Raw genomic sequence first — 16,443 nt, 5'->3', positions numbered from 1 at the left:
TTATTATTACCTCCATTTTATTGACAAGGAACATGTTAAGTGGCCCACCAAGGGCTGTTTGAGTAGCTAACAGGATTACAAGGGCATAGCAATAAACTTTGTTTACAGTGCATAGTAAGGAGCTGAAATCAGCTTAAATGGCTTCTCGATTATCAATAAAATGACCTTGGGTGAATGATAGTTTACTTTTCCTCCAGAAAAGTGTTTTGAAAAGACATAGTCCCCCTCTTCTTGCTCAGGAAAGCCACAAAGTAACTGCACGACACTAGGTACTCCAAAAGATAAAATGTCATTTCCATCATTATTTTAAGAAATGTTCAGTTAGTGATAAAAAGCCAAATCTAAGAGAGAATTCCTACCACAAAGCAATATTTCTTTCATACTCTGCCTCATATGTGTATCCCTATGAATAGAAAATACCTAAAATATATAATAGGGAAATGGAAATTCTAAAATTGAAAATTCTGGAAGTATTAATTCTGGGATTAATGAAGTAAATCACTGAGTATATGTTATTTTCAAAAATAGGAAGTCCTAAAATAAATTCCTTCACCCCAAATATTCTTCTTTCTCCTTTTGATTTTATCAGCTGCTATCTCTGTGTAATTATGTACCCTAGTCTAGCCTTAGCCAGGAAAAGGATTTGTCTACAATCTCTAAAGTTTGTGGGGCACACCCAAAATCATATAAAACTGGCTAAAAAGCAGTCAGTACCTGACCTAGATTAAGAATTCACATTGTTGAACTTGATGACTCCTTCTGACTTTCCAGACTCTAAATTCTGCACTCATTTCTTTCCTTCAAATCTCAAGACTAGACACTTGCTTTATTGTCCTCCTCCACAGAGCCTTACTTTCTTGCCCCTGTATCCCAATCCATATATAGAGCCTAATAATTTATCTGACTCCAGTGAAGGCATGGATTCGTGAGAATTATTTCAGCTTCAATGCAAACAACAAAGAATGAGAGCCATGGTTCAAGTGTGATGAGGAGATAGTAGCTTGGAACAAAGAGGTTAAATCAAAACCAGTGCTGTCAAGGTATAATCCTTAAAGAATAAGAGAAGAAACAGTAGTTTCTTTATCAATTACATCCTGATATTTTGAGTTTCTTTTGGAAATTCTGAATAAATCCAAAAATACACTGGAGATATCTCTGTGCTGAATCCCTACTCCAGTGTCATTATTTTCTCTCTAATCTAGTTTTGTCTTTGGGTAGGATATACTTGATTCTCAAAAATGAGGTTTGTGCCAAAACGGGTTTGGCTCAGTGGTAGAGCATCAGTCTGCGGACTGAAAGGTCTCAGGTTCGATTCCGGTCAAGGGCATGTATCTTGGTTGCGGGCACATCCCCAGTCGGGGGAGTGCAGGAGGCGGCTGGTCAATGTTTCTCTCTCATCGATGTTTCTGGCTCTCTATCTCTCTCCCTTCTTCTCTGTAAAAAATCAATAAAATATATTTTAAAAAATAATTTAATAAAGAGGTTTATATACTCATAGTGACATTTCCAAATATGAGGAGGAGGACTTAACACATTTCAAACCAGTAATTTTATTGCTAGCTTTACCCAGTGGCCAGATAAGTTTCTATTGAATGAGTACAAAAAACGTTTTACATAAATGTTAAAGGCACACTTTAAAATTAAATACCCATTGCATTTTGAAGTTATTTATTATATGTTCTTACAAGCTAATATTTTTTTAAACTATGATACTTTTAAAAACACTGTGTAATATAAAGGGAGAATTCTCCTGATCTGTCCACAATGTGTTAAGCTACTTTTATCAGCACTGTAATGAAAGGATGAAAATCATGACCATTAGGCAGAAACCTGGTCTCTCCCCAAAATTAAGAAATATGGAAATATAAGTGGAACTAAGAAATAGTCTTTTCAGGCATTGGGTTTACCTAAAAAGGGTGTATCCTCTATAGTGATTTACAATACCATTATACAAGTTGAGGAACTTGGTATTTTTAGCGGTACATTTTGTTATTCGCAACCTTTGGTCAAAAACTCTAGGTAATTGCTTACAATTGATTTGAAGGAAAAAAAATGTATGTATTTCAAAAGATAGCTAAATAGATGTGCCTATAATGCCAATAGTTGTTTCTTGATACACTTTCTCTTAAAAATATTCTGATTAGGGCAGCTTTAAGCTAATCCTTTTTCACTGATCTTGGCAGAGGCTTTTTAGCAAGTAATTCTTTTTAAATTACTATACAGAATTAATCCTTTTCATTGCTTAAGGCAAAAGGAAAACCAGAGAAAAACAAAGACTATAAAACTGGGGTTGAGATAGTTACATTGAATTCATTCTTTCTTAATTGAAAAAATTGAATGGGGCATTTTGCATTATAAGTAAATCCTTTCTATTCACTTGGCTTCCTTCTCTGGGAGTAAAAGTCGTGTTTTACAAGGCAGGTATAAAATACTAGTTGTGAATTTGAGTGAAAATTTATGATCATTTCCAGAATACATAAAACTAAGATTCCTGTGTCAATCAAAATGAAAGGTAATAGAAGAACAGCAATATGAAGACATTTTTCTCTTATTATAAATTCAGAAGAAAATCCTAAATTGTGCTTCTCTCACATTGACAAAAATTTAGCTTGTACAAACAATGTTGCCAATAGGCTAATCATTAAAGCTTTATATGCTTTTTTTTTCAAGTATAAGGTTTTCTTAGGGAAGAATTTTAAAAAGGTAATTAATTAAAAAAAGAAAGTTTTCATTGTCCAAAATAGTGATTACCAACCTATCAAGTGCCCAGATAAAGGAGAAATGGAGATGAGGCAAAGGGCATACTAATATATGCATTGGCTTCAAGGAAGTTTCACTAGAACATTCATGCTTAAGTAAGCACTGGTCAGAACTTACAAAGTCATGTAAGAGCAAGGTATACTAGGAAATGCAGTCAATACTGGCACGTGCTTAGCCAAAAACAGGATTCTGGCACCATGGAAGAAGCAATAGATATTAAGGGCAACCAGCAGGCTCTGCCACACTCCACCTCTTTGGCTACCCATAGGTTCATTCCTTCCATATGTGGAGCACACTCAGCCCTTCCCCAAATAAAGGGTGGTTTCCTAACCAACATATACATTTGGAGAAAACAAAGTTCTGTCCTTAACAGTAGGCCTGAGAAAAAGGCAGGCCTTTAAACTGATCTTTGCCTCTAGCTTTTCTGTCATAGTTGGCTTGGAAATTGCTTGGAACTTCCTGCTAAAGCTGCTGCCTTGAGTTATAGAAGCTGTTGGTTAATTTAACCCTGCAAGGCATTAAATTACCAAACTCTCAATTTGCATTATAGCTAGAAGCAGATATTGAGCTTAGCAGAACAATATTTCCACTATCTCTGTTTGCACCCTGGTCAACTCTAAGTGAACATCTCACTTCTAAGCCCTGCTGAAAGCAACCAAAAAAAAAAAAAAAGTTTATTTGAATTATTGTTACCATTTTCCCTAAGGCTTTGAGGATAAGCAGGCAAATGAACTGTTTTCGAAGAGAACTTTGGGAATGGTAATCACAAATGCTTACAATGCCGTAACCCGGGGTCACCAGCTTTCCAACCTGGCAACTTACACTAACCCAATACCACATGTCAATTGCAGCATCCATTTCTTTTAAGAAAATTTGAATTAGTTGAAATTAGATTAAGTTACAAGGGACAGAAACCCCAAATGATAGTACATTAAACAAGGTGACAGTTTATTTGTTTCTCATTTAAACTCCTGGTGTCTAGTTCACGATTGGCTGGGTACTACACAGGGTTTGTTCCCAGACTCCTATTTTGTTGTCCTGACTCAGTGTTCTGGATTTTGTTTATTGACATCTCCTTATCACAATGGCCAGACAGTAGATATCTATACTTTTCAGCCTTCCTATCAGCTAGGGTTGTAACACTAGTTGTGCCAAGGAGATACACATGTGAGAGATTTGGAGATGAAAGGCAGATATTGTCTTACTTTAGTAGACACAGTGATGGCTCTCAATCAATTTCCAAGAATTGTGTTTGCAGAAGCCATATTCTTAACACTACTTTTTAGCAGAAGGAGGCAGCCCAGGTGATCACAGAAAGGATACAATCGGTAGCTGTCCTCTGCCTCAGAGGTACAATGACGTGAACTTAAACCTTTTCTTTGGGTGGCTCTCTGACTTCTTCTTCTACAGCTCTTCTGGTCATTTTGTAAATATTTCATTCACTGCTTTAGGTCCTTGTCTGCTCTGGAGACCTGGAGTGGTTTCTATTCCCTGGCCCGAACCCAGACTGATATAACTACTGTGTTCTCATCCACATGTTAAAAGCTGAGCTGACTCACCTCTCTCACATTTACTGTAGTAGTATTTCCATCTGAAGAAAGGAGAAAAAGAAAATAGAGGGCATGAACTTCTAAGGGCATGAATTTAGAGGAGCACATGTTACTTCCTGAAACTTCCATCGAATAGTCATGTGATCACATGGAGTTACAAAATAGGCCAGAGGAGTAAGACACCATTAGTGCAAACATATGATCACCTAGAACTCAGGGAATTTAATTGATAAAAGGAAGAAGAGGAGAACTGGGTATTGGGGGGAAATTAAGTCTCTACCACAGATCCCCTCAGTACATCACCCACTTTCATAAATAAAGCATACATGGTTTCCATTAAGGAAAGGAAAGGTATTGACTGAAAAGATAGTACAAAGAATTAGAACCAAAACCAGACAATGTTTTGACAATAAGTGTCACATTTCAGTAGTAGCTAACCACAGGCCAGACACAAGAAAAGGTCATCTTGTCATAAATGTAATTCTATCAGTAAAACGTACATAAGTTATTGAATTCTCTTCCTTTCCTCTCATTCTGGTCCTTTGAGATCTACTGCAGTCTTCCCCACACACACAGGTGACATTCAATAAAGCAGCACATTTCAATTATCTGCTTTGTGTTAGACCCGCTTCCTTTAAGTCCCCAGAGCACTAATTTGCCAAGGTCTTGGTTGATTGGGGCAGAAAATTCAGTACCATATATAGTCATATATCTTATTTTCTTAAGAGATTTTTATTATGACCCTTCGTCATAACCTTTATTGTTTTGTTTTTGTGGCCTCTCTTTTCAAATTATTCTGTTCAAAAAAGTCAGGTCCCAATTAGGAGACATTTTCTTTACTTCAGAGAAATGTGGTGGCATTTTCAAAACTCTAAGCTTAGAGCCTTAAAGAGTTGATACAGAGAGCAGTACTTGAATCCTATAATTACACTATATCTTGGAGCAGAGTATGACAGGCATGCAAGTAGGACCAAATAATGAGAAAGTTGGCAAAACTGTTAAATTGTCACTTAATTCACTGGTCAAAAGCTAATCATTGGTGGTAATAACAATGGGTCTTTAGGAGAACTAGAGCTTCAATTCTAGCTGAAAATCTTTTCCAATCAGAAATTCAAGTATGTTTTAATATATTAGCTAGAATGTTTTATCTAATAGTTCAGTTTCCAATTCACTTAGAAAGTATCTCATATAATAGTGCCATATATTTTACCACAGAATAGATGATACTGTAAAACCTTAAAGATCATCTTGTTCAGTACCCTCCTTCAAGAAGGAATGTCACTTCTCGTGACCATTGTTCCACATTCCCTGTTAAACCCCCAACAACTCAGTTTGCTAAACTATATTAGTTTATTTTTAATAGATTTTTCACTGATATTCAACCTAGTCTATGATGACATTTTTCTGTTCAAATCCACATTTACATAGTTTCTCTTCATTTCTAGATGTGTAATACAAAGAATTCTCTTACTTTAAAAAAAAAAAAAACAAATTCAGCAAACTTTCCTATGAAAAACATAGTTCAGTTCTATTCAAAAAGAAAAACAAAGAACACCTACTAGAAATATCAGACATATGTGCATCAACTTTGAGAAAGAAAGAGGCCATAAAGAATGCTTTGTTAACAGAATGTATCTCTTTATTTAATGGTCTTTGCCAACTATGCTAAATAGTGAATAGACTGGTTGGATGACAGTTCTTTCTCAAAGCCATCTGCTCCTCTGAATGAATCCTGTGGGAAATCATTTATACTAAATTTGTCACATCACACCTTATTTCCAGGTCAACAGAGTGATAGCAGTAAAATTCCAATTCTTTCACTTATTCATATCTAATGTGGAGATGAGTATGGCCTGGAAAATACATTTGGAAATTTGGGAGACCACAAGAGGATAGCTGGCTTCACAACATGTGTCCTAGCCAACTTGACCAAGACACCGCCTGTCATTTCCACTAACAGATGCCATTCTTAACAATGAAACTCTTTAAAAAATGAAACCCTTTCCTACTGCCTACAGCTTTATTTGTCTAGGCAAACACTATGGGTAAGCTTTAGCCTAACTCATCTGCTTATTCTATCTGAAATAGATAAATAAATAAAAAAGAGAAAGCATTTTGTTACAGACATTGTACTATGTAAGTACTATTCATGAGAATTGTTTTGGGTACAAGTTACTGAACCCCCCCTCCCCCCACAATACCTTAAGACATCAAGAGAATTACAAAACAACCAAGAAAAGAACAAAGATGAAGTTAGGCCCCAGGAACTGTTAGAACCAGTGGCTTGAGTATCATTAGGATGCATTCTTCATCTCTCACCTCTGCCTTCAACCTGGTCTCATTTTTCCTTCTTGCAATAGACCAGCTTTCTCTCTACACTTATATTCAGAAGTTCAACAGCTCTTGAACTTAATAAGCAATATTTCATTAACGCTAAAAGGGTCTGGCTTGATTATAGGAGACTTTACATTTTATCACTAATAAGAAAATATTATAATGTGTATTCCACAAACCATATTTTGTAGTTTAGCATACGAATTACTCCACAGCCTTTTATGGAAGATATTTTACACATATTTTACATTTCTTGGTAACTTTCTATACAATAAATAATAATTTATTAAAATGCACCAACTGCCGGGACTGGTTTGGCTCAATGGATAGAGCGTCGGCTTGGGGACTGAAGGGTCCCGGGTCCGATTCCGGTCAAGGACATGTACCTTGGTTGCGGGCATATCCCCAGTAGAAGGTGTGCAAGAGGCAGCTGATCGATGACTCTCTCTCTCTCATTGATGTTTCTACTCTCTATCTCTCTCCCTTCCTCTCTGTACAAAATCAATAAAATATATATATATTAAAATGCACCAACTGTCTAACTTTGTAAAGTTTATTGAGGTGGTCATCACTATCCCTGAGTTAATAACTTTAGAATATTCTGATTCTCAATAAAATATTAATATTCTTATAAACAAAGATATAAAACACATAATGCCCCACTTACCCTACGTCCTTTTTCCCTTGAAGTAAAAACTACCCTAACATCTTCCTATGAATATTGTAATACTTTTACCACAAATGTACATGTGGTATTTTAAAATATTTTGCATATTTTTTTATTTTTTTTCATAATCCTCACCCAAGGATATTTTTCCACTGATTTTTAGAGAGAGTGGAAGAAAGAAAGACACACAGAGAGAAACATCAATGTGAGAAAGAGACATGGATTGGTTGCCTCCTGCCCACAGAGGCAGTGATTGAGCCTGTATTAGTTTGCTAAGGCTACCATATCAAAGTACCACAGAATGAGTGGCTTAAACAATAGAAATTTGTTTTCTCACCATTTTGGAAGCCAGTCAGCCAAAATCTATGTTGGCCAACTTAATTTCTTCTGAGGTCTCTCCTTGGCTTATACAATAGATGGTCATCTCCCTTGTGTCTTTGCCTGGTTTTCCTTATGTGTATGTCTATTTTCTAATTTCTCCTTCTTATAAGGACACCAGTCATATTGCATTAGAGCACACCCTAATAACCTCATTTTAACTTAATTACCTCTTTAAAGATTCTACCTCCAGACACAGTCACCTTCTAAGGTTCAGAAGATTAAGACTTCAAATTGTGAATTTTGAAAAAACACAAGTCAGTCCATAATAGCATCATTGTCAAGTTTTTAAAAAGAGATACCATAAATTTTTGCTTTCCCTTTTCAAGCTCCTTTTCAGTCCTTATTCATTTGCTCACATATTTCACAATTTATACATAGTGTTGTATTCTGCATTTCCCCCCTAAATATTTCATTGGAAAGGGCTGCTCTCAGATTTTCATCTGTGTGCACATCTAACATTTTTCAGTTCAATTTGGTGAATTGAAATTGTATATATACATATAAATATCAGTTATCAATATTCCAATTTAGATTTTTTTTAAATATTACTCTAAAAAATGAAGAAGAAATAGTAGTGACTCGTATCTTATAGACACTCAATAAATATTATTTAAAAGAGTGAGTGCATGGCCAAAACTGGTTTGGCTCAATGGATAGAGCATCATCATTGATGTTTCTATCTCTCTGTCTCTCTCACTTCATCTCTGAAATCAATAAAATATACATATTTTTAAAAAGTATCTTCTCCAAAGTCACAGAGCTAATAAATGCATAGCCAGAATTTGAATATAAAAATTTTAACTCGTCACTACATATCACCTCTCAATGTCAGCACCCTGTTGTGTGATTTCTATAACCTTCTCCATGCCAAAAGAATACTATACAAAGATAGCCACTCAAGTGTTTGGTCAGTGTTTGTTTCCTAAAAGTGAGACAATTATACCCTCTTCCTTACACTGTCTTGCTCTTCTCACTTGAAAATCTTCCCAAGTTCATATGCAAAGACCTAATCTACACTTTTCAATAAAACACAATATTATATTGCAAGAAGGTACCATAATCTATTCAGCCATCATTCTATTTGTGAGTATTCATCTTGTTCCCATCTTGTTCTCACTATAAATATTCCAGCAGTAAACACCTTGCACATAAATCTTTATGGACTCATGCTTTTATTTCTATGGGCTTCATTCCCAGTAGGCCTGCTGATTAAAGGGTATTTGTATTTCTGTAATTAGCAGACAATACAGGATTATATTCTGAGTCACATTTCGCCAGCAAAGTATGAGAGCGCCCTGTTTCCCCATACCCATCAGAGGAGATGAATCACCCCTTTAAAAAGGCACCAACCTGATGGCTATAAAGTGATTTCTCACTGTTTCTTTAAGTTAAATTTACCAAATAGTAAAACTTCAGCTTCTTAACAAATGTGACCAGCCATTTAGATTTGTTCTTCTATCAATTACAGAGTCAAAAATGTTTTTTCACATTTTTAATAGGGCTGTTTTTAAAATTGATTTAAAATTGCATGTTTTTAATAGGGTTTTGTAAAAATAAGGTTGTATTATTAAATAGCTCTATATATTAGTTAAGGGATTTATTTATTATAGATAGTAGTCCTTTTTCTGTCCTTTGCATTTTAATTTTCCCCCAAATCTATGATTGCTATTGAATTTATTTTTTAGGAATTTTTATAAAAAGGTCTCAATTTATAAATGTCTGAGTATATTTCTCTTTTCCTTTATAGATGCTGATTATCCTATCTCTAAGAAAAGCTCTCTAATCTTAAACTCTTATATAAAGTCATTGATACTTTCTCTCCCAATTTTCATTGTTTAAGTTTTAGTTCGTCTGAAGTCTATTAGTATATGTGATGAGGTAGGCTTCTCAACTGTTTTCTTCCAAATGGGTAACCAATGCTAAGTAAGCCATTCTTGTCCTATTGAATTAAATCTTTATCACAATTCTCCTATTTGGTGGGATATATTCTGGACACTATTCTGCTTCCTTGGTCTATTTGTATTTTTCTGTGCAATATAAACACTGTAATCACCAACTATTTAAAGACTAAATGAGAGGGGAAGGAAATAAACAGCAATCTGTATGAATTAGTAAAAATAAATAAATTTTACAAGAGAAAGTAGCATAAATAAACAAAATCAGATCGAAGTATATACATTGTCAGACAAAATTCAAGCTTTATTGCTATTGTCTCCAGGATGGCTAGCACATTTATCAAATTGCCAGGAGAACACTAAAGTAATTAACTATTTTATATCAATAATAGTAAAGAATGTTTTACAAGACAATGGTTTCTTACTCTTGGTACAATAAATATCAGGGCTAATTTGATGTAGTTTTAGAAAGTCAGTATCAGAGTAAAGCAAAAAACATTTTCTTTTTTAGACTGAAGGCATTGAGACAATGTCATTATTTCTATAATATGTCCTAAAGTTTTTATGATTGAAATTGTTTTCTGAATAATATTTACAGGTGACTATCAAATGATAGCTACTAAGATTTCTGTGATGACAAAATTTAATCTGAGGAATATTGGTAGGTAAAAATCAAATAAGTGGCAGCTGTTCAGGGTACCATTTTTGACTCTCTACCTTCTCAGTAGTGTTTGCAACCAATCAGAAAAATGATTTAGCCATTAAGATGTTTTTCGCTTGTTCTTTTGGTCTCTACGGAATAGCTTACATTCCACTTCCGAAGATCTTTTTAGATGTTTGAAATATTATGATACGTAAAGGATTTTTTTTTTATCCTTGTGGATTTGAAGTTGTTTTGTAATTGCCATCACCATTATTATTATTTTAGCACTGCTATCTTGAAATAATACTTTGTTTAAGGTAAAGTTATATGAACATTAATTAAAATACCTATACTAGAATTCTGGTGTATTTAACTCATCTATAATCATCCTATAACATCTTGTCAATGCCAACTTTATTTAAGTAAAGCTTTTCCAGAAATAAGGATAAGTACCTTTACTCCATAAAATGGTTCATTAGCAATGTGGAGAAGAGTGGAATAATAGACATTGCTGTCATTCCTCAGCATCTAGTCCTGCTTTCAGTTGGAGATTAAATTGCCTGATGTCCTCACTTTAATAATTGCTGAGGCTGACTTTTATGAGGTTATCATGAAGAATGCTTCAAGTTTTCAAGGGAATGTCATTTAAAAGACAGAAAGTTAGAAGCTGATATGCCCAAGTAATTGCTGATAATTAATTAAAAGGAGTTTCAATTAGTGAGTTCTTTAACATTCCACCTCTTTCTTTTAAAATGTTAATAAAGTAATCAATAGGCATTATTTGGAGAATTATATATTATACATATAAAGTAATGATCAACATTATATGCTTCTTGGTCTATGATTAGCTTTAAAAAAATATCAAAGTGTCTACTTCATGCAGAGGAGATGCTGTACTTCTATCACCCTAATGGTGTGAAAATGTAATGATGTTTTCCTACAAAGGAAAACCTCTTTTCTTTGATGTTGGAGCTTGGCTTCCATTACCACAGCCTTGGCAAGCTGAGAAGAAAACACACATTACCCACACTTTCAAAGATGCTGCTGACAAGCATATAAATAATTGCAGGATTTAAAATGATGCCTCTTCTTTTTTTATTTCCATGCTGATAACTCTTTACTAAAACAATATAAGCAGTACTACCTAAAAATAATAGATGTAATGTCCTATTATTAATACTTCACAGAGGTATCTACCAGAATAAAGTAGAAATCATAAAGATAGTCTAATGAACCACTGTATTCTGTCATCTTTGTATTTACTTCACTCTGAAATATTTAATTTGACATAAACATCTTATGCCTGTTGCATAAATATAAAACTCCCATTATTCCGAGAATCACAAATTAAGCAGAGTCTAAATTATTACAGGCTAAATGCACAAGATATTCTAATAGATGTATTTTTTTAGTCCAATTCAAATTTATCCCAAATTAAAAAGTAGTCTGTGAAAATCACTCCTAAACATGGAGGGGGGGGGGAGGAAGGAGTGAGGGAGGGAAGAAAGAAGGGAGGGAGGAGGGATGTCATTGCTTGACAAAATAGAGAATAGCTCATTTGTAAGGTTTTTGTGAGGATTAAATTAGATAACACATTGCAAAGTACCTAGTTCAGTAAAGTATTATAAATTTTTTCAGCTTCAGAGTTAATAAAATATAAAAAAGTATAAATCTTATGGTTTGTAGTATTTTATGGAAGGGGTGGGAGGAATAAAAGGAGGACAGAGAAAGAGGAGAGAAATAAAATCCGGGAAAGAGATAAACAGCTAAATGTGGGAGAAGAGGATTGGGTTGGGTCACTGGGGATCCACTTTAGTGAAAGCCATTTGAGCTTCTTTGATGAGGAATGTTTGCGCCCCAGGGAGGTCTTAGTGTTGTAACAGAGCTACCTGTCTGGACCTTCCTGAAGTGACAAAAATATATTTCTTTTGTCAAAGAAGCTGAATAAGTTTCCACAGGAGCTTGACCACTGATACAATCAGTGTGTCTTTCTATCAATATCAGGATTCTGAGCATCCTAAGTGAATTATTAAGTGAATTCTGGCTATAGAAGTCCACATGGCATGAATTCTGATTGGGGCAGCGGGCAGGAATAGAGGAATATCATCCACTCTGTCAGACATATGTCATATATTAGATCCTTAGGAGATGGATATGTTGGCTTGATTCTGGGAGTTTGAGCTGGAATGTTCTTCTCTCCTATAGACAAACCTTTTCTCTCATAACAACATTAATTCCCTAAGGCTTCTCAAAATAAAGTCAATCCATTAACTGGAGTAGCTGTTATCTAAATCAGGCATGCCCATTACTTCATGGTCCAAATCTATTCCTATTGTATTTACCAAGAAATCTGATACATTGCTAACATATATGACTATAAGGAATAAAGTTCTTGCATGCACCAAAGAGCCATAATTTCAACAGCACACAGAATGAAATGGCCTACCATTTTTCAAACTGATACCATCCCTGACCTCTAAAATAACCAAAAGTTCACAATGGTTAGCTTACAGATGTCTAGCCTTTCTTTATGGATATCCCTGATGGCCAGTTAATTGGCAAGTTTTCCTAAGTAATAAACATCAAGTGAAGCATACAAAAATATGGGCTTCTGAATATCCGGACATATGGCAAAGCAGTAGGAGAATTTTAGCACATGTTGCCTTCATAATGTAGTCTACTTTGAGAGTCAGCTGTAGTATTCACACAATTTGTCCACAAAAGCAAGGTGTTACTCTAATGCTGCAAAACACATACTCCACAAAATATATAGTCCACTGCTGCTTCCATTATCTAATACACGTGAAAAAATGCATGAAGTGTGGAGTAGGTTGTTGAGGCCTGGGACTCAGAAAGGTCCTAGAATCCAATGGCTTTCAATCAACAAACTAACTAGAGTGAGAAGAAAAGATAGAGGCATATAATAGAATGAAAGGTCACTATCCATAAAGAAGTGTAACCAAGAATATTATGAAATGGGGAAAGAAAATACTAGGATACTGGCTTGTGCCAACAGAGAATAGCTACTTCCAAAAGGTTAACAAGGGAATGCATTTGGCAGAGTTCTATGATCCGAGAAAAGCTTCACAGCCTGGATTTCAAAGTAGGGCATGACTACGGAAAGCCGTAAGCTTTCTAAGCTTATCTGCATATCATCTATTTACAATGTTTTTACACTTAATAGTGGATACATAATATAGTAGATATGTTATATGTATAGAATCTATTCTATTAAATAAATTTACTAATGAACTGTGGTGAATAAATCTGCCTTGGATTTTAGGTATTTCCTAAAGTCCTCAGAAGGGAGAAAATAAGTTACACAATTGTATTCCATGAAATGAAACGAGACAAAATTCACAAAAATTAGCAAAGAAGTACTGTTACACAATAAAATATAAATAAAGCAACAGAGAAGTATGCTAATTCACTATTGTGATTATAAATTACTGATAAATGTTTAGAAATCTACATTCACCAAATTAAGGACAGATGCTTACAGGTTCGGTTTACAGTTGAGGCAAATTTGGTTACAATGTTCATATTCACACCTAAATACATAGGTGTGAATACATAATTTGAGTGTTAGCTATTGCAAATATTTCAGGACAAGGATTGGCTAGGTTCTTTGACTAAATTAGCCAATTATTTTCAAATAAAGCTTAGATTCTGAAATTATACAATTGTTTGAACCAAAGTTACCAATAAACTTCACAATCCCCGCAAAGACATGAAACTATAAGAAAAGAACAGTCAGAGAACAAAAAAAAAATGGCTCTTGGAGATTAAAAATAGAAAACGGAACTCCAAAACTCCATAGAATAAGCCACTCAGAAAAAGGAACAAAAAGACAAAGATAGAAATATAACAAAATAAAGAAACAACCCCTATGAATTTGTGGTAATAGGAATTTCAGAGATGTTACCAAAAATGAAAGACAGAAATCATCAACAAAATAACTTGAGAAAATCCCCAGAACAAGTATCTATACTGAAAACGGCCACTAAGGCAGCAAGGCAGGGGAACCAGTGTCCACCGCTGCTACAGCTGCAACCGGTTCCTGCAGCCCACACAGGCCCTGCCTGACCCACAGGATCCTCAGCTTCCAGAGCAGCCACCGGACTTCTCCTCAGGCCCTAGAAGCTGACAGTGGCTAAGACCCACATCATGAAGTCAACGGACATGCTGGTGAATTGCATATGTCATCCATCCCCAAAATGATGTTTGAAGACATTTTTAAGAATCCAGCATGGTTCTGACCTTGGGATTGAGTTCAGTGCTGCAGATGCATAAACAGCTACCAAGAATGCTTTAAGTGGCCTGTGTGTAAGAGTGGCAGGAAAGCAGGTCAGAGGGTAGACACTCCAAAAATGTTATTGAACCACTAGACACCTAGTGCATGAAAATTCTTGCACTAAGAAAGTGGGGGGAAGGTCCCTCAGCCCAGCCTCCCACAGTCCAGGAGCCCTCAGGGATGTCCAACTGACATCTTAGGCCCGCTGCAGCTGCCACCATCACCACCGGTGGCCTACCTCTGCGGAAGGCCACAGGCAGGCCGATCAGGGGATGGCACCAGCCAACAAGCAGCCAGCCCTTCCTCCCCCTCATCGCCTCTCCACCACCACTGGTCACCACTGCCCCCCGATATCTGTCCCCTCTCTCTGCCCACCGGCACACACCTTAGCTGGCCTGGTGTTGCCAGCTGGCCATCCCTACCCACCCCCGCCAACCAGTCATTCTGCCATTTGGTTGATTTGCATAGTATGCTTTTATTATGTAGGATTATGTAGGATATGATTACACCTATACAATAGATTATAAGGGAGCATTACCTGGAGAATCACTTAAGTTAAAGGTTGTACCTACAACAGGTCATAAGATGCAGAGAAATGGAAAGCCAGAGAACAGATTACGATTTTTGAAATTCTGTTTGAGGATGAACTTCATGATCATGGAGTTTCAAGCCTAAGTGTGAAAATTAGAGTAATGCCTTCTGGTGTTTTCCTGCTGTTGGCCATTTTTCTTGAGAATTTATGGAATGCTTATCAGAATGAATGACCAGAGACTTTATTACAAGGCCAACAAGACCTTTTTGTTATGAGAATATACAACACAAGAGAGCAAAATTGCTAATTTAATGCATGTTTCACTTTTCCCTTTTTTTTTTTTTCCACCTTCCCTCTTCATGGAACCTAATAAAATATCACAGTATTTATTGATCAAGAAGGCAGTATGAGAAAAGCTAATACTTCCAGGAAGAATTGATCATAACCCCGCAGACTCATAAAAAAAATTCACCTCAGGTATCAATAAACTCACCATGAAATCTGATGGAGTCCTTGACTATGTGGACAGGGGTATTTTTTATTGTGAGAATTAATTGCCTTGTCTATGTGCAGATTTCCGGTAGCCATGAGGGGCCCAGAATAATGGATAGAAAGGACAGTGTCTAAGAAAGAACATGGAGCATTTAGAAATTTTACAACACTGGAAACAGATTATCCCTTGAGCTGACAGGGACACTATATATACACATATGTGTGTGTGTGTGTGTGTGTGTGTGTGTGTGTGTATACAGTGGTGGGCAAAGTAGGTTAACAGTCATAATAGAAATAAATAATAAAACAAGAACAAACTTTCACATACTCACAAATGTAAACCTACTTTTGCCTACCCTCCTGTACATATACACTTGTGCGCGCACGGACACACACACACACACACACACACACACACACACACACACAAAACCAGAACACTATTCCCTCCTAAATAAATCACCACTCAACTGTTAAGGTGGAAAAAATATACTTCTGATCTGAAAAAGTTCCTACCATACTACTTTTAAGTAAGGCACTAGCAGAAACACTCCACCAAAAAGAAAAAGTAGCTGAGACCGGTTTGGCTCAGTGGATAGAGCCTCGGCCAGGGGACTGAAGGGTCCCGGGTTTGATTCCAGTCAAGGGCATGTACCTTGGTTGCGGGCACATCCCCAGTAGGGGGTGTGCAGGAGGTAGCTGATAGATGATTCTCTCTCATTGATGTTTCGAACTCTCTATTCTTCTCTTCCTCTCTGTAAAAAGTCAATAAAATATATTTAAAAAAAAAAAAAAAGTATCTCCAGAAAGCAGGGCATCCAAACAAGAGAGGCAAATGAAATCCACATTCATAAAAGGAGATCCAAGAATGATATTGTACATCAGGTCTCAATAC

The 16,443-nt window shown here is 35.9% G+C and overlaps 1 pseudogene; it reads left to right on the top strand.

Annotated features, from left to right (window-relative positions):
• The window catches only part of LOC118714578, a 38,794-nt pseudogene extending 23,277 nt beyond the window's left edge, over positions 1-15,517 (top strand).
• Positions 15,518-16,443: the final 926 nt, after the last annotated feature.

This window comes from Pipistrellus kuhlii, unplaced genomic scaffold, assembly GCF_014108245.1.
Source record: "Pipistrellus kuhlii isolate mPipKuh1 unplaced genomic scaffold, mPipKuh1.p scaffold_m20_p_10, whole genome shotgun sequence".
Classification (NCBI taxonomy): domain Eukaryota; kingdom Metazoa; phylum Chordata; class Mammalia; order Chiroptera; family Vespertilionidae; genus Pipistrellus; species Pipistrellus kuhlii.
Note: the sequence above shows the minus strand (reverse complement) of the source record. Positions and strands in the feature narration are given on the sequence as shown.